Here is a 24,196-nt window from a genome sequence, read left to right as displayed (position 1 = left end):
ATATCCCTTAGTAAATCCTTTGTTGGCATCTCCAAAGGTAACTATAGAGCCAGCTTTCTCAACCACACCTGTGAGCAGGGACTTTTCTCCAAAGGTAACTAGAACACCCACTGTCCAGAATCCACATGATCTTTTCTTTTCTTACCTTACCCTGCAAACACAGATTGATAAGAAGACTTTAGTACCCAAGCTTTCTTGGGTCCTGAAGGTTTAAGAGTAGAAACAGAATCAATAATTGAAACCTTAACAGGCTTAACTTTCACTTTGACTGGCTCCTTCTCAGTGTTAGTCTCAACAAAGTTGTCAGACTTAGAAATAGGAGTAACGGTCTTGTCTTGTGTGTGCTTATTACTCATGCTTATCTTAGTGTTGATGTAAGTGCTAGCACATGCATGAAAAGCTTTAAAATATTCAGACATGGTAACAAATGCACATGGCATACATCCAAGTATACCATAAGGTTCATGAAAACTAGGCATGTTAGGCATGGCAGGCATACTGGAAGTTGTAATAGATTCTACTTTACCTTTAGTGCATGCAAGTGTAAGATGTGAAGCAGAATTGCAATCATTACAAAGCTTCCTAGATGCAGATGAGGAAGATGCAAAATCAGATTTCTTATTAACACCTACCTTCCCATTCCTGTTCTTCTTAGTCTTAACCTTAGCACTCTCACCAGTCTTAGGGTTGACTATTGGGTCTAGTTTCTTAAGTGTTTCAGGTTCCTTTATATCCACCTTAGTACCTAGGTCAACTATGGATTTGGCTTTCGTAGCTGGAGCCTTAGGAGTCTTAAGGCATTTCTCTTCCTTCTCTCTATCTTCAGAAATCAATTCCTCATTGATTAGCAAACTTACTTCATCCAAAGGTTCTGAAACAGACTCAGTAAATAGCGGAGATATAGCATCCTTAATAACATATGAAACCTTTTCTGAGACAAACATGTTTATCTCTGATGTTCCACTATGTTTCTTAATGTTCAGCTTAGAATAGTCAAGTCCTATTAAAGTCTTAGATTTAAATCTTTGACTATCTATTATCTCCTTCTGAGTCAGAGCTGCATTCTTAAACACCTGTAACTTCTTTTCTAAGTCAGCAATTTGGGTTCTAAGAATAGCTTCTATGTCTGCATTGCACTTAACCTTATTCTCTAGATACTCATTTTTTTGCTTAAGGTCTTCTAGTCCAACTACAAGCAATTCTAGTTCTTCATTCCTAGAGGTTAAACTCTCAGATTTAATAACTAACTTATCATTTTCCATTTTATATGCAAGCATGCTTGTATGAACATTATACAATTCTAAAGTAAGTTCATGCACAGTAGATTTGTATTCAGATACAGACATATCTATAGTGGTAAGTTCAGGAACCTGAGATGATTGTGGTGATTCCTCTACAGAGTCTGCCATAAGGGCCAGATTTACATACTCTTCCTCTTCATCCGAATCAGTATCATCCCAGCTTTTTCCTTCAGCAATGTACGCTCTTCCTTTTTCCTTTACCACATAAACATTCAGCTTCTATTTTAGCTTCTCATTCTTCCTTTTCAGATCTTCATAAGTTTCCTTCTTTTCATATGAATCATTTGATTTAACTGCCTTGGGCTTTCTATAATCAGATGCAAAGTGCCCTAACTCATTGCAGTTGTAGCATCTAGTTTTGTTCTTATCAATCCAACATGACTTGTAGACTCCTCTAGAGCTTGACCCTGATGAGTAGCTTTATTTCTGAAATCTACCTGATGAACCCCTTGGTTTGTAGTTGGGCTTTCTTCTGAATCTAACATGACTAAATTTTGCAGCCATGTATGCCATAGATTTGTCCTCCAACTGTTCAAGTTCCTCTTGAGTATAGAACTCACTTTCATCCTCTGGCTCACCATTAGTAATTTCAGCTACGATAATTTCTTTAATTGTTGAGGAGGGTGCAACCTTATTTTCTTGAGATTCTGGTTCACGAACTACAAGTGCAGTAGTTTTTGCAAGTGTCATACTCTTACTGTCAATAGAACCAAGTCCATAGATAATGGCTCTTTGCTCTTGCTCCGGCTCATGTGTTCTTAACTTACCATAGATCACGTCCAGGGACAAAGTGATAAAATCCGCTCTTTCCCTGATTGATGTGTTCTTTTGTTCCAGGTGAACTGGGAGCGTCAGCATAAACTTTCTGTTAGACTCTCGTATGGGATAGACTTTCCCTTGCAGCTTTAATTCATTTAACAGTCTTGTATATCTCTCAAAGAGTGAAGACAGTGCTTCTCCGGGTTGAATTTTGAATGCCTCATACTGAGTCGTCAGAATATCCATCCTGTTTTCTTTGACTTCCTCTGTTCCTTCCATCAAAAGCTCAATGGTATCCCACATATCTTTTGCACTGTTACTTCCTAGAAGTTAATGGCTCATATTATTATCATTCGATTCCACAATTATGAGTTGAAGGCTTGTGTCGAGATTTATCAACTCCTTATCGATTTTCGTATATTTAGACGGATCCCTGGGAGTGGATGAGGAAGGAATTCTCACACCAGTTGCGGTTGTGGATTCAGCAATTACTTCCATCGGAACATAAGGTCCATTTAGTAATATCCCAATGTAAAGTGGATTCGAAGCTTTCATAAACAGCATCATCTTTTTCTTCCATAGGTTGTAATTATCTCTGTCAAATGGGGGAACCTTTATACTTCCAATTCTTTGGTTATTCATTATCTTGGCGGAATTAAATTATTTAAAATTCAAAATTTTTAAGAATTGAGAAATTTTGAAAATTAAAAAATTCAAGAATTTTTCAAGAACTTGTTTCTTTCTCCGGATCTTGATTTTTATGTCAATCAACAAGCTCTGATACCAATTGTTAGTCCCAAAGTATCGTAGAAGGGGGGGTTGAATACGATACCTATAATCTTTTCGATTCATTTCAAGTTCTTAGTTAAAAGTACGGAATCAAAAACAACACAAAATAATTCGAGGAATATATTGTTTTATTAATATAAACCTTGAGGTTGCTACAATCTAATCAATATATTGATTAGCTACAATAAATTCAGCAGCGTAACAGTATGTTTACAAAGATATAAATGTGAAGCTTTAATGGAGCTCTCGTAAACTTTCTGTGTTTGCTGAAGAAGATAACTAACTAAATGAATTACATTCAATTGCTGCTTTGTAGTCTTTTCAAATTCAATGGACAGGTAGCCAATTCTTGTCCACTCATTTCATTAAATTTGCTGCACATTAAATCAGTGGACAACACCTCTATGGCGACAGCTCTGTGGGGACAGCATCACTTGAACCTTCTCTATGGCGATAGCTCTGTGGCGACAGAGTTTCCTTAAGCATATCCCTGTGGTGACACCTTCTGTGGCGACAGCTCTATGGTGACAGGGTTTCCTTGAGCATATCCCTGTGGTGACACCTTCTGTGGCGATAGCTCTATGGCGACAGGGTTGCCTTGAGCATATCCCTGTGGTGACACCTTCTGTGGCAACAGCTCTATGGCGATAGGTAGAGATAGCTGTCAAGGCTTAGAGTATTTTAGATCCGTGTCAAACCATTCTTCACTGTATCAATCATTTTTTTCTGTTAATTGAATAAAAATACTTTCTTGAATGGTGATGTTTGGTGCACTGGTCTGGTTCACAAACGGCTAGCATTGTGAGGATCCTAATTCAATATGACTTGTGTTTCTGAGTTGATACAGACTGATGTTTATCCATTGCTTCTTTCACTGAACCCTTGATTTGTAACACTTGAAATCAATACATGCAACTGATGTCTAAAGCCCCTTGATGTCTTATTCTTCATGGCTTTCTGAACATAACAATGAACTTCTTCCCATGATCTATTAGAGGACTTAATGAATCAATCACATCATTTGGTTCTTTGTGTTTATCCCGTCTTCATCTGAAGGGTTCCTGTGCTTCACAGTTTAATATTGTTTATCTGTTTCTGTTTTCATGTTGAGTTATAAATCCTTGATTACATGTTACATTACATTATACTTTACATTTACTTATGGATTTCATTAGTTAATTTGTTTCGATATCTTAGTATGTGGTGATTATATGATTTTCTAGTATTAGTCGTGCTTATTTAACTTATGAGCATCGCGAACTTATAAGATAGCGTGTTAATCTCTATTGAAGCGACTGTGAATTTGGGGGTTTAGAACTTGCCTGGCTAGCATAGATTCATGTATTTATTATGCATGATTCGTAGGTAATTTTAATTATCTTACTTTCCCTATGTAATCATGATAGATAACTTGCGCATTATATCTTTATGTTGTCAAATTCTATAGACATATAGGGTCTCAATATATTTGGGGTCTATTCAGCTTCCATCTCTTTTGTGGATGTCTGGTAGTAGGGTATTCCTACAACGAAAGTTGGCATTTACTAGTTTCATGTTATCTGTTTAGTTGTCATCACCATTGCATGCTAAGGTTAAGAACAAAGGCTATTGAATTAAGTATTAATAAAGTTAGAATCCCATGTTTGTCTTATATAAGTAAATCAAAACCTTTTATTCTCCTAGGTAATTGCATGTTAGTTAATATCCTAGTTAAACAATCTCAACTTGTTATTCATTTTAGCATTGAATAATAACCATATCATTGTTGCATAAGTCCATTCATTAAAATTAAACTAAACCAGTCTCTATGGGAACGAACTAGAAAGAATTCTATATTACTTGCGAACGCGTATACTTGCGTGTATTATTAGCGCGTGTTTCCGTCCTAACAAGTTTTTGGCGCCGCTGCTGGGGACTCGGTGTTAATTTTTAGTTTATGTGCTTGTCATCAGTGGCCGTTAAAGTTCACTGACTCGGATATTTTACTTACTTGTTTGCTTGTTGCTTTTTCAGGTACTCTAGAGAGCATTTATGCTAACGTGTTCTCGATCTCGAAGGAGAACATTGGATAAAGCAGAGGAAGTAGTTGAAGAAGTTTTTGTCGAGGAGAAAGTTGAAGAAGAAGCTCTTATCGAAATGGGAGAACCAGTTACGAATCCAAAGGCTTTGATGGATTACTCTCAGCCGAAGATCAATGATATTCAGTCTAGCATCATCAGGCCAGCCATTGCGGCTAACACTTTTGAAATCAAGGATAGCATGATTCAGATGGTTCAGAACTCAGTCCAGTTCGGGGGTTCTCCGACGAAAGATCCCAATATGCATATAAGAGATTTCATCGAGATCCATGACACTTTCAAATTCAATAATATTTCTGAAGATGCTATAAAGCTAAGGCTTTTCCCATTCTATCTGAGGGATAAAGCTAAGTGTTGGTTGCATTCTCTACCACCAGGCTCTATCACAAAGTGGGAAGATCTTGCTCAGAAGTTTCTAACTAAATTTTTCCTTGTGGAGAAAACAACTACAATCAGAAATGCAGTTACTCAATTTACACAGCAAATGGGAGAATCTTTGTGTGAGGCTTGGGATCGCTACAAGAGATGCTTAGAAAGTGTCCTCATCATGGGATGCCTGACTGGATGATCATTAACTGCTTTTACAATGGGTTGGGTGCAACTTCTATACCCATGCTTGATCCAGCATCAGGAGGAGCCTTATGGGCTAAAAGCTACGATGAAGCTTATGAGTTGATTGAACTAATGGCTGCTAATGAATACTAGAACCCAACTCAGAGAATGCCTCAAGGCAAGGTAGCAGGAATTCTGGAAGTGGATACAACTACTTCAATAGCTGCCCAGCTTAAGGCTTTGACGATGAAGGTGAATTCTTTTGGCTAATTATGGAGTTAATCAGATCACTAGTGTCTGTGAGCTTTGTGCTGGTGCGCATGAGATGGAGCAGTGTGCTATTTCTAGTGAATTAGTTCAGTTCGTGAGCAACTTTCAGAGGTCACAACAACCAGTTCCAGCCACCTATCATCCCAACAACCGCAATCATCCTAACTTCAGCTGGAGCAACACTCAGAATGCGGTGCAACAGCCGTATTAGTAATATGTATCAAAGCAATACAACCCTCCTGACTTTTAGCAACCGCAATATGCACCAAGACAACAACTTCAACTACAACAATCTAATGAAAAATCTAAATTGGAGGAGTTGAGGCTCATGTGCAAGAGCTAAGCAGTTTTTATTAAGACCTTGGAGAATCAAATTGGGTAGATTTTCAATGCCTTACTGAATCGACAACTTGGTACACTCCCTAGTGACACAAAAGTTCCAGGCAAGAAGGAAGCAAAAGAGCAGGCTAAGACAATTACATTGAGGTCTGGGAAGGTTGCAAGCCAATAAAAAGCTCAAGTTCCAGAATCTGAAGATGTGGCTGAAGAAGAAGTGTAGAAGGAAGCAGAAGTGGAAACAAGGAAGAAAATTGTGGAACACACTCCTCCTGAGGGTAGTACAGGGGAGAAACAGGTCTATCCTCCACCTCATTTTCCTAAGAGGCTGCAGAAGCAAAAGTTGGATAAGCAATTTGCTAAGTTCTTGGAAGTTTTCGAGAAACTTCATATCAACATGCCTTTCGCTGAAACTCTTGAATAAATGCCTAGTTATGCGCAGTTTATGAAAGGTATTCTCTATCAGAAGGTAAAGCTTGGTGACTTAGAGACCGTATCTTTAACGGAGGAATGCGGTGTTATGCTGCAACAGAATTTGCCTCTGAAGCTTAAAGATCCTGGAAGCATCACTATTCCTTGCACCATCGAAAAAGGGTCATTCGACAAATGCTTATGTGACTTGAGAGCTAGCATCAATTTGATGCCTTTGTCTATCTTCAAGAAGTTGGACTTAACTGATCCAAAGCATACTTATATGTCCTTATAGTTGGCCGATCATTCTATTACATATCCATGAGGCATTATGGAGGATGTCTTGGTCAAGGTGGGCAAACTCATATTTCCTGCTGACTTTGTAATTCTTGATTTCGAGGAGGATAAGAAGATTCCCATAATCTTGGGAGACCATTCTTGGCTACTGGCCAAACCTTGATTGATGTGCAGAAGGGTGAGCTCACTATGCGAGTACTGGATCAGGATGTGACTTTTAACGTATTCAATGCCATGAAATTCCCTACTGATAATGAGGAGTGCTTAAAGGTGGAATTGGTTGATTCCGTGGTTACTTCAGAACTTGATCAAATGCTAAGGTCTGATGCCTTAGAGAAGACCTTGTTGGGGAATTCAGATAGTGAAGATGATGAAGGTGATGAGCAGTAGCAGTATTTGAATGCTTCCCCTTGGAAGCGAAGGCTGGAAATGCCTTTTGAATCTCTTGGACTGGAGGAACTAAAAAAGTCTCCAAAGTGCCTCAAGCCATCTATTGAGGAAGCTCCTACACTCGAGCTTAAACCATTGCCTGAACACTTAAGGTTTGCTCTTTTAGGCGATACATCTATTTTACATGTTATTATTGCATCTGACCTTTCAGGTAGTGATGAGGAAAAGCTCTTGAGAATTCTGAGAGAGTTGAAATCGGCAATTGGATGGGCTACAGCAGATATCAATGGAATCAGCCCTTCTTATTGCATGCATACAATTCTGCTCGAAGAAGGTAGCAAGCCAACTGTTGAGCAACAAAGAAGGCTTAATCCGATCATGAAAGAAGTCGTGATGAAGGAAATTCTCAAGTGGCTAGATGCAAGGATCATCTATCCTATTTCTGACAGTTCTTGGGTGAGTCCAGTTCACTGTGTGCCGAAGAAAGGAGGTATCACTGTGGTCTCTATTGATAAGAATGAGCTCATCCCTACTCGAACAGTCACGGGGTGGAGAGTTTGCATGGATTACAGAAAGTTAAAAAAGGCCACAAGGAAGGATCACTTCCCTCTGTCATTTATTGATCAAATGCTTGACCCGTTGGCTAGGCATGAATACTATTATCTTCGGGATGGCTATTCGGGTTATAATCAAATTTGCATCGCTCCAGAAGATCAGGAAAAGACTACCTTCACCTTCCCATTTGGAACTTTTGTCTTCAAAAGAGTTTCTTTTGTGTTGTGTGGTGCACCTGCTACATTTCAGAGATGTATGATGGTCATTTTTCCTGACATGATTGGTCAGAATGTGGAGGTGTTCATGGATGATTTCTCTGTGTTCGGGGATTCTTTTGATGAGTGTTTGCAAAATCTTGGTGCAGTACTTAAAAGGTGTGTTGAGACCAATTTGGTTCTCAACTGGGAGAAATGTCACTTCATGGTGTAACAGGGCATCATTCTTGGGCACAAGGTCTTTATTAACGGTCTTTAGGTGGACAAAGCCAAGGTGGGGGTCATTGAAAATCTTCCTCCACCAATTTCAGTTAAGGGAGTCCACAACTTTCTTGGTCATGCGGGTTTCTATCGGCATTTCATCAAGGACTTCTCTAAAATCTCTAAACCCTTGTACAATCTTCTAGAAAAAGATGTCCCCTTCAAGTTTAATGATGAGTGCTTAGCTGCTTTTGAGAGCTTAAAGAAGAGTTTGATTACGGCACCTGTCATAACTGCATCTAATTGGGATGAGCCGTTTGAAATGATGTGTGATGCAAGTGACTATGCAGTTGGAGCAGTTCTTGGGCAAAGGAAGAACAATATATTTTATATAGTCTACTATATTGATAAGACCCTCAATGGTGCTCAACTGAGCTATACTACTACTGAGAAGGAACTATTGGTCATTGTCTACGGTTTTGAGAAGTTTCGATCTTATTTGCTTGGGACGAAGGTGACAGTTTTCACTGATCACGCTACCATTTGTTATCTCGTCTCGAAGAAGGACTCGAAGCCTAGACTAATTTGATAGGTTCTTTTACTTCAAGAGTTTAAGTTGGAGATCAAGGATACAAAAGGTACTGAGAATCAAGTCGTTGATCATCTCTCTCGTTTAGAAGATCCAAGTGCGACTTCACAGGATAAGACATTGATAAATGAGTCTTTTCCCGACGAGCAGTTGTTTGGGGTGCAAGAGGAAGAACCGTGGTTCGCAGACATTGTGAATTACCTTGTGAGCAATATTATGCCTCCAGAATTGTCTATAGCTCAAAGAAAGAAGTTTCTTCATAAGGTGAAGTGGTACATGTGGAATGAGTCATTTTTGTTTAAGCAAAGAGATGACCAAATCATCAGGAGATGTATTCCATACAGTGAGACGGAGGGTATCTTGCGAGACTGTCATTCGACTGTATATGGAGGCCGCTATGGTGGAGAAAAGACAACAGCTCATATCCTTCAAGCATGATTCTTCTGGTCTACATTGTTTAAGGATGCGCATTGGTTCATTTTGAAGTGTGATCGCTGCCAGCGTGTTGGTAATATGTCCAAAAGGGATGGGATGCCTTTTAATGTGCTCCTCGAGGTTGAGGGCTTCGATGTTTGGGGAATTGACTAATGGGGCCATTTGTCTCATCTTGTAATAATTAGTATATCTTGTTGGTGGTCGATTATTGTTAGTCCCTTAACAATATGACAAGAACTACAGAAGGGGGGTTGAATGGAATTCTTGAAACTTTTCTTGAAATAAAAATGTTCTAACTCAAATATAAATATAAGTGTATTGATTAGCACAATGCGAAATAAAAACTTAAGTGAATCAAAACACAAGTAATTAAAAACAAGAGTCTTTAAAAACTTTCTGGTGGATTTGAATGATTCCACCAGAGATATATAATATATTTTGAGAGAACCCTGTGTGCAAGAATGCTCACAACTGCTTACAAATATTGAACTGCTGAGAATACAGAGAAATGCTAATAATTCTGCTTACAAATGTTTCTCTTGTTGTGTTCCCAGATCTATGTTTCTATTTGCTACTTCTTGGTTTATATATTACCAAGATTACAAAGTCAAAAGACAGGATCATTATAAAAACTATCGGGTCTAATACTTTGCTACTTTGTTCTCTATTACCCAGTTAATAGGCTTCCTCATTCCATTTGCATACACTTCGACGCATGTGACTATGCTATCACTGTCAACTGATATTTGAATTCTTTATCCGTTGAGTGCATGATCATCCGTCGAGTTTATGATCATCCGTTGATGGCTTTATTGATCATCCGTTGACTGCTATATTGAACATCCGTTGATAGCCATTTGATCATCCGTCGATGGCTTTGTTAATCATCCGTCAGTAGCTATTTTGGCACTTGACTTAAATTCATTTATGCCGAATTACAAGACATCATCTATGTACAATTAATCAAACATATTCTGCATATCTAGTTAAAATCAACATGACTTATACGCTACTAAAGAATCTATACAAAGGTGTATGCAGAAATATGCTACAGACTCATTATTACATAAGCTACTCACTCGATGGATAATAAGTCATCATTCGTCGGGACTATATTGAGTTATCCGTCGGGACTATAATTCTTATCCGTCGAGTGCTACATTATTTCACTAAGTAAAATCTACTTAGGTGTTTGGTTCATTTAATCATCAAGTACACAACATATGCACAACAATCTCCCCCAATTTATGTTTACTGGAATTGTAGCCATAAATTAAGAGATACTGGATGATAACAAAACACCCTAAATATACAACTTTAAAAGAAAGTAGATAATACTGAAAAGTGCTTCAAATAACAACAATTATACAAAGTTTTGCTCACAGTCATTTTCAAGATGCTCCTCTAGCCTGAGCAGATTTATCTAGTTTCTTGAAGGTCTGGATCTTCTTCCAAGCTTTCTGTTGTTTTCTTCAATCTGATTTTGGAGCTGCCTATGGAATTCTAGCTCATTAGATTATGAAAGATTTAGCTTTCCTTGCATTTCCAAAAGAGTCTCATTGCTAGAGATGTTCAATTGGTCTTCTAATCTGAAGAATCTTCTCACACCTTTGTCATCTATAAACTCCATCAGCCAGTAGGGCCTTAGATGCACTCTTCTCCTTGTGTAAGGGATGATTAGAGTCTTTGGGAGTGCATCTTTAGCTCTAACACTCCTTAGTTCTTCAATCTTCTTCAATACTAGTCTTCTTATAGTGACATTAAACCCAAAGTTCTTCTTGAAGGATGAATAAACTTTAATCAGTACAACTTGGCTCTCTTAAAGAATCCTGTGAAGTGGCCACTGAATCTCTTTTCCTCCTTTGTACTTGAACACTAACCTTTCAGGTAGGTTTCTGTATGCATCAATACCTCTTACTTCATCTAGTTCATCTAGATAGAGATTGTAATAACCCCAATTTTTGAGAAATTTTGAAACCCTTATGAATAGTGTTTTTGCTGAACGAGAAAACTTTTCATGCCACGCTATGTAGGGGTTCTGTTATTGATCTTATGGGATATTATTAGTACTCTATGAAGTATATAAGTGTATGTAAAGATCGTCAGAATCCAATTCCGAACACTTTGGTTTTTCCCGGAAATCCACAATATACGGAGAGAATTGAGTATAAGGTAACAGGATGAAAAGGATTTAAATTAAAGGATTATAAAAGAGGATCATAGAAGGAATATAATATATTGAGAAAGGTTAAGGGAACCTAAGTAATAAGATCCCGGGTATGATCCTTCAAACGATAAACAAGAACGAAAGTTAAGCGAACCGTATAACAGATCAGCGGTCATTAGGCAAACGATTAGGAAGTTAATCAAAGGGATTAATGGGAATGATGTCATCCAACCAATAGAAAGAAGACAAGGAAGGAAGGATGACATCATGTGGATGAGATAAGCATGACATGGGAAGGAGGAGGTGTGGTGGCTTTGTAACCACACAAATCCAAGGGCAAGAAGGTAATTCACTAAATCAAAAAACAAAACCAAATCAACCAACCAAAAATCAAGACAAGGCAAAACACAAAATTCTTCTTCTTCTTCATGAAGCTCTCGGGTTCTCTTCTTAAAAAATGGAAGTTCAAGCTCCTCCACTTATTATTTAGCAAGGTAATTATCCTAGCTTCTCCTAGTTAAGTTACATACTTCCTATAAGTTTAAGCTTCTAAATCCAAGCCAATCTTTTTCTATAAATCATCAAAGAAGATGGTGAATAGTGTTTTCAAGAACTAAAATTTGTGTTCTTGAAGTTTTGTTTAGATTAAGCTTGGATAAGGGCTTTAAAGATGATTCCAAGCCATCCCCTTGATTCTCCACTCTCCAAGGAAGGTATAATCTCTTAACCAAGCTTTGTTATTGAAAGTTAAGAGCATAAAATGAGTATTAGAGTTCATGAGAGGCTTGATGATTGTGTATGTAGAGATTAATGGGTTTTGGGTTGTTTTTGAAGTTGTAAATCTTGGTTGTTGATTAATGAACTTAAGTGTAGTTTAAATTCATGATAAAGAATAGTATAAATGGTTAATGTGGATTTGTTGGGATTGTTATGATGTGATAAGGATGGATGTTTGTTGTATGATGGATTGAGGTTGGATTTGGGGTTGATTTGGAATGGGTTTGAATGGTTTAAAATATTGGAAATCGCGTAAACATAGCCGTCGTAACGTCCGATTTTCTTTGGACTGTTTTTGTGCATAGCATTAGGACCCGAGAACCCCCTGCTAGATTGTGACCACTGCCATGTTTAGATAGCTCATGTTACGAGCTTCGTTTTGATATGTAGTTCGTTCGATTCCGATTTACGGTTTAGGAGAAACGACCGTTTCAAGTAACGGCGTTTCACGAACGAAACTTTTTCCCTCGCCTTACTTTGAAACATAGATTAAAGACCAAAAAGGGTTAATTAATGTATGAAACATTTATGGTAAGTGTGTTAGGCAGTTGGTAAGACACTCGCGAAGGAATCGCGTTAAAACTCGTAAAGGTCAAGTTATTAAAAATGGTGGAGCCGAGGGTACCCGAGTGACTTAAGCGAATCGGTGAGCGTAAAACTAGCATTAGAGTCTAAGTTAGTTAAAGCATAGACTTACAAGTGATTTTGGTTTAATTCCAACTTACTTGTTGTTTATAGGTTGCCAGACTCGTCCCGAGCCTTTCTCACCCCCAAGTCGCTCAGGCAAGTTTTCTACCCGTTATACTGTTGTTGTGATGTAAATATATGTATATGCATTATCTTGTGATATTGCATGATTGTTATTAGCAAATTTTGCGATATATTGGAGCATGCTAATATGGTATATATGCATGTCTGTTTCGTAATCTGGTTATCTATCTGTTGATTTCAATGCTTATAGTTGCATAATACCTATGCTAGAAATAAGCAAGTAGTTGCGTATACCCTTAGTATAGGGGATAAAAGGTGAACATATTTCTAAACCGGGAGTCGATGTTCCCGAGTATATATATATATATATATATATTTATTTATATATATATATATATGGATATAGTTTTTAAAACTATTAATCGAATAAGGTTTATTCGATAACTTTAACTTTATTTTATTATTGAATATTATTTCAAATATTATTCGAAGGCGTATGACTCCTTTACATTATTTTTTTTGAATATTATTTGAATATTCATTTGAGGATGTATGACTCCTTTATTTTATTTAATGAATATTATTTATAATATTCATTCGAGGTATTTTGACTCAGCTCATTTTATTTATTGAATATTATTTGAATATTCATTTGAGGATCTATGACTCCGATTATTTGCTGAGATATATTCTTTAATTTATTAAAGAATAAGGTGTCGATAATCAAACTTATTTTTGATTATTCAAATAAAGATATTACTTTCGTATAAGTATATCTTTGATTATTTGCTATTCATTTCAAGTATAAGTTTTAATACTTCTACTTCAATTATTTTATAAAGATTATTTTTATGGGAATATTATTTAAATAATAATATTCAGACATTTTCTAAATATTCTGGGGACTGATTTACTTCATTAAATCAGTTTTACTCCAAACACTCTTTAAAGTGTTTTCGAGTCTTTAAAATGATTTTCAAAAGTTAGAGCAGATCCCAAAACTATTTTTATATTTAAGATCTTCCTTTTAAAAAGGGGATTTAAATACTCGCTCAAAACCTGGGGGATCCGGCTCGGTGGTGTGTTTTATATTCGCAACAAGGTTGCTGTCTTGGTAAAAGAGTTTTTGATTACTTACCCAATATTCGGGAAGTAAAATTCTTGGAACAAGTTAATCCATTAACAGGCATCGCCTGGGAAATATCGGTGAGTTTTCCTTTCCAACTAGGTACGACTTCTTGGTGGAGCCGTATCAACAAGTTTCTACTTGGGGAAAGGGGGAAACGAGCTTTACGTTTCAGAGTCATGGATTTCATCTGAACTAGGAGTGGCGTAAGTGGCCGAGTAGCGCCGGCCCAGCCTTATTATATTGGCCCAAATGGCCTGGAAGTTCCGCTAAGGCGGTCCATTCCTTAGGAGTTCAGTGTTCGGTTGACAAGTAAATCCGACAGGTTCTCCTCTACATGTAGAAAATGGTGGGGTTGTACTACTACGACTGATCATCGTAAGTGGTCTTCCTGGCGCGGCAAACTCCCGTAATGAGTTCATCATCCAATTGGATAATTTCTGCAACACTACCCAGAGCACTTCGATGGAAAGGCTACGGTTGGGCGATTGTTGAGTGTTGGCAGGGTCAAGTTTTCAAAATGATGTTTACATCAAATGAAGTATCTCGTAACTTCATTTTATTTTGATAATATTTTAAAGATTTAATCTATTCAAATCTTGTCTTATAGTCTCATCTATGTGATGAACCTTTGAAGCTAATTTATAACTTGAACGGTGGTAGTTCAAGTAGTATTGGGAAAGATATAAGTATATTGGGGTATTTGGTAACCTCATCTTTTAAACTTATATCTAATTAATAATTGTCTTATGAATGACAAAGATTTTCAGAAAAACGTTGAGACAAGGTTAGATATATGAGATCACCTTGCAACGATATTTTTATACAGTTATACACTGGAATTCTGTGTGTATTATGCATGGAAGAGGACTTCCAATATTTTGAAAAGTATATATGTATATATATATATACTGAATATTTTGCGACTTCATCGCATTAAGATATCAACTTGGTTCATTTCTTTTGACCAAGACTTTCATGAGTATTATGAGTAGGCTCATATATTGTAAATCATTATACATATTATTTTGGTGGGCTTGCTGCTCACCCTTGCTTTATTTCTTCATCACACAACAACAGTTAGGAAAGATGGCCAGACTCCAGCAGACCCAGCGCAAGCGCGTGGGAAGCGTCCCGCGTCTTCCCGTTGATGTTGTAGCTGCTATAGCTGCAGAGGTAGATCTATTGTAGATCAGACCATCTACTTTTGAGAATCAATTATGTATAAATATAACTTGTGGCAGATAATGGCAATTAACTGTAAATTTATCAAGTAATCATTTTGGGTTGTAATAACTTTTAAATTGTGGATGCAAAGACTTGTACTTATTTAAATTTCATCTCTGAGACTATAACGGGTTGTGGTGTGTGTTAGTGTGGGGTCACAGCATAAGGTTATTTATTATTAATTAAGTGAAGTGATATTGTGGAAAGAAAGACCGTGACGACCCGGATCCCCGACCCCGGATCTGGGGGTGTTACAGAGATTTAGATCAGAAAATTCTTTGATGTCACACAAGTACAGATAGTCTCCCCTATTGACTTTGGGCCGACCTTTGACTATAGATTTGGATTTGAGAGGAGACAGCTTCACTTTTTTTACTGCTCTTGACTTTGTGCTTTTTGGCTTGCTATGGATTGGTAGATTGAAGTCCGGAATTGGCATGTTCTCCCATTCTATTGGCTCATCCTTGGGCACAATAGGTTCACCATGAATATTCCTGTAGGGATCCACCACCCTTATGTCTTCAAATACCATAAAGGGCTTTGTTGCTTGAGTTGTAGCTGGTGTGGATTCCTTCGAAAATTGATCTTCCAATTCCTTGTCAACAATATCCAGTCTCCTTTTAGTTCTTTTAGCCAATTCTTTCTTTCTTGGAGATTTCTTCTGTTCTTCAACTTGCTTCCTTGATTGAGTAGCTTCAGATGGTTGAGAGGGAATTTGTTGTGATGAATTTACAGCATGTAGCTTGGCCAAGATAGCAATCTGCTCTCTCTTCTGTTTAGCCTTTTTAACATCTAGAGCAGCCTGCTTCTTTTCTTGCTTCAATCTAGCTTTTTCTTCTCTCTTTGCTTGAGCAAATTGAGGGTGTCTAGCCACCACACAAATTTCTTTCCCATTTCTGAAAATCTTAGCAATCCTCCTTTTAGAAGCTGAATCAGCTGGATCTTTATAGAAGGCAATTGATCTTGACAGAAGCTTCTTCTCATCAGGCTTGGATTTCTCATACACAGTGTCCAAGGGGTTCTTCAAAGATGATTTTGAGTAGTTTGCCCTTAGTTTAAGAATCATTTCAGCCTTTAGAGACTTGATGCAGGAAGATTGTCCTCTTTCCAGATATTTCATGCTCATCTCATTCACACTAATTTGCTTGACTTGAGAGTGATGAATGGTTGACTTAACTGGCTCCTTGACAAGTTCAAACTTCTTCTGTATCTCCTCATCAATCTTCTCCCAGTTGACCAAACTCAACTTTTCTTTCTCAGCAACTTTCAAGTTGGCTGCTGCTGCTTGAATCAGATCTATACCATCTGTGACTGGTGGCTTTGAGATAGTAATTGAAGGCATAATTACTTTACTGATTTGTATCTGAAGCTTCTCCCCCTCACTTGGTCCTTTCTCCCCCTTTTTGTTATCATCAAGTTGAGCCGTGGAGGGGGTTTGAGCTGCCACCAGTTTTTGAAGTAGATTAGTCTGTTGGGCTTGATGGAGATGAATGGCAGTCAAAGATGCTTCCATGGCTGACATTTTTGTATCCAAGGCATCTATCTTGGTTGACAGATCAGAATTTTTCCTTAATTGCCTCTTGATGTCAAGCATTGTAGCTTCTGAAAGTTTAGAATCTATCATGTCTGAAATAGCCTTCTTCATCTCCTCAATATCACCCTTCATAGAATCCACATCTCTAGCATGCTGGAGGCCTTGTATTTGCTGAAGTTGCAGGGAGGCAAGATGTGCCTGAAGGAGCTTCTTGGTGCTTGCATTGGTAGTGGTTTGAAGAGCAGTATTTGTCTGATTGATTAACTGGATCAGGGTTGTCTTGAAGTAATGCTCATCACAGTTCTTTGAGAATGCCCATGATGGCATACCTGACCTTGAGCTTGAGCCAACTTCTCCCCCTATGTCCATTGCTTCATATTCACTATCCCCACTCCCATCTCCAAAGAAATCAGCTGAACCCCCAGTCTCATAGTCCACATCACCAGCTGTAGAAGGCAAAGTTGTGATGGCATCCTTAGCCCTTTGCATAGACTGGGTGGTATGCACCAGATTGAGCATCCTTTTTGCATTGTCATTGCCCTGTTCAGCTAGAATTTGATAAGCTGGAACAGGGTGAGTAAATGCCTCAGCATCAAGGGAAGTAGAATCTATAACAGCTTTAAGATGCTGAGATAGTCCTTCCCTGTCTACATCCTGGACATTCATTGACTCACTAGCAATGACATCCATCCTTATTGCTCCAGTACCTGCATTTCTCTCATTTTCTCTCTTTTGTTGCATCAGGGTCTCACCCTGGCTCCCCACCCTCACACCCTCACCTTCATCTACTAAGGTGGGACTCCTCTCACTCCCTTTTGCCAATCCTGAAGAAATGGATTGCAGATTTTCACTCATTTCCTCTCCTTTATCCTGAGAACAACCCAGACTCTCACTCAAAACACTCTTCTCTCTCAATCCTAAGAGTGACTGTACAACCACTAAATCTTCTGCACTTGAAATAATTGAAGTTTAAAGTTGTGCAGAGATACTCGACGGATGAGTGATATCCATCGAGTTAGTGGTTTTGCTATCCGACGGATAACTGTTGTTAGGCTTATCCGTCAGGATACAATCACTACTCGACGGATGAACAATATCCGTCATGAGAGTAGAAATGAATGAGCTGGGAATAGAAACTATTGTTGACTCTGTGCTGATTGAAGATATTTTAGGCACAGATGACACAACAGTTTCTGAAAGAATTAGCAAGTGAGCCAACAAATCATCTAAAAGATGATGCTCACTTGCACTAGATTTTGGCTTCCCCAACAGAGTAAAAGAAGGGGAATCAGGAATTGATGTATTTATCAGATCCACATCCAGAGAATTTGTTGGTGAGTATGGTGTTTGAGGTGCTTCTATAACTAGAGATTTTGGCTGTGACTCCACATTTATTGGAGCCACATCAAGCTGAATTTGTGAAGGTGCAGTGAATGTGTCTTTAGCACCAGTTTGCACAGTGTGTGTACCCTGTGCATCCCCAGAGGTTTTTGATTTCTTCTTTCTGGCATAAGTTTGGGGTGAGCTTGTGTCCCTAACCCTCTTGGCATGTGCTCTTGGTTGAGAGCTTTGTTCAATAGCTACATCCTTTTGGGAGGATGCAGCTAGAAATGAGCTTTTGTCCTTTTTAAGCACTGCAGTTTGCTAGGAAACTGTTGTGTGGCTAGGATGGGATTCACTAAACTCTCCAACCTTATTCTTGGGGTTTCTTTTATGTTCACCCCTTCCCTCACCTAACTTACCCTCCTTCACACTCCCCTCTTTGGCTTTTGTGGATTTTGTAACTGGCATCTTTTAAGAGATACCAGAGGGGGCTTTCTTTGATTTGGATTTTGAAATAATAGAAGGTTTGGCAGCTTTGGTAGGCAACTGTTTGGTCATTGGCATAGTTGCCATAGCTACTTTTGAACTAAAAGAAATTGTGGAGGTTGGAATAGTTGTAGGGATGGACGAACTTACCTCACTTACTTGAGGTGCTTGCATTACAGGAAAGTAGAACATTGGCACATCCTTGTGATGATTGGCCCTGTTCAAATCTGCAATGAGCCTTCTCTCTTGAACCCAACAATCCAGTTTGTTATTTGGGTTCTATAGCACAATCTCTTCACAGAGGTGGTTAACCAATAACATAAGAAATCTAGCATAATACACATATTTACCTCTTTTATTTAACTCCCCTAATTTAAAACCTAACTCAAACAAGATAAGGTCACTGAAATTATAAAATTTATCTGTAACTAGCATGTATAGCATGTTAAGCATGGAAATATTCACTGAATCAAAATTACTGACCTTTCCTGAGAAAACCTTTGTAACTACATCACACAAGAAACTCCACTCTTTCCTAAGACCCATTCTTCTAATATCACTCAGTTTAGAAGTAGGAAGTGCATAGTGCATGGAATTGAGTATATTGATTATGTCAGTGTCAGTGTGTGGTGAAGTCACATTGTTATCAGGAATTTTGAAACATGCTTTTATCACATCGCTATTTATACAGAATTCTTTACCTTTAATGGTTAGAGTGATGGTCTTATCTGTAGAGTTGTAGGTAGCAGTGGTCCACATCTCTTCAACAACTTCACAGAAGATTGTGGGTGATTCCAGCATGGCAAAATTGAGCTTGCGATTCTTCACAAAGTCCATCATCTTGTGATAGTCATCTGATTGCTGAATACCCTTGTTCACTAATGCAGTGAAATTATTTTTCTCATAAATGAACCCAGTTTGAGACATAATCTTTACAACAGGTGCCATTGTTAGAGAGTAAGAGCTTGGAGAGAAAGAGAGTAAGTGCTTTGAGTTGAGAATGATAAAAGAAAAACAATTGCAATGAAATAAGCTTTTATACTATCTCAAAGATAACTGATAAAAATAATAAGTAAAATGAAGTAACCAATAGAAATTGCCTAAAATAGCCGTTTAAAAATAAACTGAAAAAATTCCATCCATTATCCATCGTGTTATGCCTACAAATTGTAAGTATACTCGATGGATAATGTTCAGGGAATTAACGGCTGAGATTGAGACAATTCGACGGATGAGGATAAACTGTTATCCGTCGAGACATAAAATATTCCAGAAAAGTAATTGATTTTTATTAGCAAATTATATTTCAACGGATGACCAAACTCGATGGATAAGGTTCATCCGTCGAGATGTAAATTTTGACTTAGCCAAAATTTCATCCAAGACTGAAAGAATTAATTAAATTTCTGGCTGCATTTCAACTTGCAAATTAACTCAGATAGATTTAAGAGTAATTAAGCAGACCTAACTCACTTACCAACCTTGAAAAGGTGGATTCATCCAGTGGTTTGGTAAAGATATCTGCAAGCTGCTTCTCACTGGGAACAAAATATACTTCCACAGTACCATTCATTACATATTCCCTTATGAAATGGCACTTGATATCTATGTGCTTTGTCCTTGAATGTTGTACTGGATTTTCAGTGATGGTAATTACACTTTTGTTATCACAGAAAATAGGAATCCTCTCAACTTGCAAACCATAGTCTAGCAATTGATTTCTCATCCATAAAATCTGTGCACAGCAACTGCCAGCAACAATATATTCAGCTTTAGCTGTAGAAGTAGAAACTGAATTTTGCTTTTTACTAAACCAGGACACAAGCTTGTTTCCTAGAAATTGACAGGTTCCTATTGTACTCTTTCTATCAATTCTACAACCTGCATAATCTGCATCTGAATAACCAGTTAGATCAAAACCAGAATCTCTAGGGTACCAAATGCCAAGGTTTGGTGTTCCCTTGAGATATTTGAAAATTCTCTTAATAGCTATTAAATGAGATTCTCTAGGATCAGCCTGAAATCTAGCACATAAACATGTAGCAAACATTATATCTGGCCTACTAGCTGTTAAGTACAGAAGTGAGCCAACCATGCCTCTATAACTTGAAACATCCACAGACTTTTCAGTAGTGTTTAATTCAAGCTTAGTTGCAGTGGCCATGGGAGTTTTTGCAGATGTGCAATCCATTAGATCAAACTTCTTTAAAAGATCAAAAATATATTTCTGAAAAATAAAGTTTTATCTACAGTACCTCTTGTGAAGTGATTTTCCAAAAAGAACTTTGATAAAGTGTCATACCAGGCTCTAGGTGCTTGTTTCAGTCCATAAAGTGCTTTCAGAAGATAATAGACATATTCTGGAAAATTTGGATCTTCAAAACCAGGAGGTTGACTGACATAAACGTCTTCCTCCAAATCTCCATTCAGAAAGGCACTTTTGACATCCATTTGATAGACTTTGAAATTGGCATGGGCTGCATAGGCTAAGAAGATTCTGATGGCTTCAAGCTTGCAACAGGAGCAAATATTTCATCAAAATCTATTCCTTCTTGCTGACAATAGCTCTTAGCAACCAATCTAGCTTTGTTCCTGACAACTATGCCATTTTCATCCATCTTGTTTCTGAATACCCACTTGGTGTCTATTGGATTCTTTCCTTTAAGCTTGGGCACCAACTTCCATACATTATTCCTTTCAAATTGGTTTAGCTCCTCCTCCATAGCTAAAATCCAATCAGGATCCAACAAAGCTTCTTCTACCTTCTTTGGTTCTTCCTTGGAAAGAAAACTGCTGTATAAACATTCTTCATGAGTTGCTCTTCTTGTTTGAACTCTAGAAGAGACATAACCAATAATAAGCTCAAAGGGGTGATCTTTTGTCCATTTCCTTTGTTGAGGTAGATTAGCTCTAGATGAAGAAACCTCATTGTTGTCTTGATGTGTGATTGAGTTTTGATTGTTAGAAACTCCCCTTGAGTTTTTGGATCTTTGATTTGAGAAAGGGGAACTTTCTATAGGTGATCTATCTTGACTTCCTGCTCCTTTTGATAACCCGACGAATGGAGAATTTTGAGTACCGACGGATGAAGCTGGTTGTCTCCCGACGGATAACACAGATTGCCTTCCGATGGATGAAGCATTATGCAACTCGATAGATGTTAAGTTTTGTGCTTCATTGGTGGTAGATTTATCTGCATTATCCTTAGATACCTTCTCTTTATCACTTTCATCATCACTGTCATCACTAACCATCTCCACATTGTCAAATTTGAGGCTCTCATGGTAATCTCTATCTTTCAGTCCTTCAATCTTTTTATCATCAAACACAACATGTATTGATTCCACAACAATGTTGGTTCTTAGATTATAGACTCTATATGCTTTACCAACAGCATATCCGACAAAAATTCCTTCATCTGCTTCAGCATCAAACTTCCCATTTTGATCAGTTTGATTTCTCAGAATATAGCATTTGCAGCCAAAGACATGAAGAAATTTTAGAGTTGGCTTCTTGTTCTTGAACAATTGATAGGGAGTCATGCATCTTGCTTGATTAACCAGAGAAATATTCTGAGTGTAACATGCAGTATTTACAGCTTCAGCCCAGAAATATGTTGGTAACTTTGATTCTTCAAGCATTGTCCTTGCAGCTTCAATATGTGATCTGTTCTTCCTTTCCACTACTCCATCTGGATGGTGGAGTCTTTGTTGCTGAAAACTCATGCAGAATCCCATTTTCCTCACAAAATACTCTCATGACAGAATTCTTGAACTCAGTTCCATTGTCACTCCTGATTCTTCTAACCTTGAAATCAGGATGATTATTGACTTGCCTTATGTGATTGATAATGATTTCACTAGCCTCATCTTTAGACTTTAGGAAATATGTCCAAGAGAACTTTGAGAAATCATCTACAATTACTAGGCAAAATCTTTTCCTTGAGATGGACAATACATTGACTGGTCCAAACAAATCCATATGAAGCAGTTGCAAAGGCTCTTCAATTGTTGAATCAAGTTTCTTCCTGAATGATGCTTTAATCTGCTTCCCTTTTTGGCAGGCATCACACAGTCCATCCTTAGAAAACTCTACTAGAGGAATGCCTCTAACCAGTTCTTTCTTTACTAGCTTATTCATGGTCTTGAAGTTTAAATGGGATAGCTTCTTGTGACATAGCCAACTTTCATCCTGACTTGCTTTACTGAGAAGACAAGTTACAGATTCTGCATTAGATGAGTTGAAGTCAGCTAGGTACACACTTCCTTTTCTCACACCAGTGAAAACCACTTTGTTGCTTCTTTTATTAGTCACAACACAGGCTTCGGAGCTGAAGGTTACTGAATTGCCTTTATCACAAAGCTGGCTGATACTCAACAGATTGTGTTTGAGACCTTCCACTAAAGCAACCTCCTCAATAATGACATTGTCCTTTGAAATCAAGCCATATCCCACAGTATAACCCTTGCTGTCATCTCCAAAAGTGATACTTGGGCCAGTTCTCTCCTTAAACTCTGTGAGCAGGGCAGAATCACCAGTCATGTGTCTTGAACAACCACTATCCAAGTACCAAAGATTCTTTCTGTTTCCCTGTACACATCAAAATCAAATCAAGTTGATTTTGGTACCCAAGTTTCCTTGGGCCCTGCCTTATTAGCTTTCTTTTTCTGTTTCTTAGGCTTTGTCTCATTTGGCTTAGGAATTTTAGATTCATCCTTAGTCATTTGAGTTGAGCCTTTGAAACCATTCATTGCAACATAATTATCATGCATATTGTGACTAACGGGAAATGGCATGCTGTGTGTAAACATGTTATTCCAGTAAGGCATGCTAAATGGCATTTGTGGCATACTATATGCAGTATAATAAGGATTAGGTGTAAATGGCATAATAGCAAACTGTGCATTCATGTTCTGTGTAGACATAGCATTAACAGGCATAAGAGGCATGGCATTCATGTTAGGAAATTGGGGTTGCACAGACATGTAAGTAGGCATGGTAGATTTGCAATTAACAGACAGATGATTTACACTACCACACTTGACACAGATTTTTCTAGGAGCATATTTATCAGGTGTATAGTTATTGTGTTTATTAATCCCTACTTTACCACTCCTGTTGTTTTTCCTTTTAGTCTCTGTTTTTACCTCAATCTTTTCAAGTCTGTCACTTAACTGTTTGACAGTCATGTGTCCAACATTAACCTTTTTCCCTTTCTTAACTTGACTCGACTCTCCTGAAACAAAGTTCTTGGAAACAGACCCATACTTCTCATTCAGCTTAACTAGTTTGGCTTTACTGATGGGCTTGCTCACAGCCGACGGATGATGATTTTTATCAATCGACGGATAACACTTTTTGTTATCCGACGGATGATCCTCATCATCCGTCGAGTCTACATCTGTTAGCAGTCCATCTACCAAATTAGGTTTGTTAGATATATTTGATAATGTCATGGCTAATATGTTTTATGTTTAGATTTCAGATCTTATTTGAACAGAACAAATCAGTACTTAACTGATCAGTACTTATACTGGAAGTCAGAACTTAAGGGATATCAGTACTTATGTTATCAGGAGATAGATATCAGAACTTAAGTGCTGAAGGACGATCAGATAAGGACAGTAGCTGATTAAAGTTAAGAAGATCAAGATAAACATAAGAAGA

General features: G+C 37.8%; 1 non-coding gene across 1 annotated transcript; it reads right to left on the bottom strand.

Moving 5' to 3' along the window:
- Nucleotides 1–5,375: 5,375 nt before the first annotated feature.
- On the bottom strand, nucleotides 5,376–5,481 carry LOC141715267 (small nucleolar RNA R71). Its single transcript, XR_012572034.1, has one exon. It is a non-coding gene; the product is annotated as a small nucleolar RNA R71 (small nucleolar RNA).
- Nucleotides 5,482–24,196: the final 18,715 nt, after the last annotated feature.

The sequence above is a fragment of the Apium graveolens genome, chromosome 3, assembly GCF_009905375.1.
Source record: "Apium graveolens cultivar Ventura chromosome 3, ASM990537v1, whole genome shotgun sequence".
Classification (NCBI taxonomy): domain Eukaryota; kingdom Viridiplantae; phylum Streptophyta; class Magnoliopsida; order Apiales; family Apiaceae; genus Apium; species Apium graveolens.
This window is presented reverse-complemented; position numbering and strand designations above follow the sequence as displayed.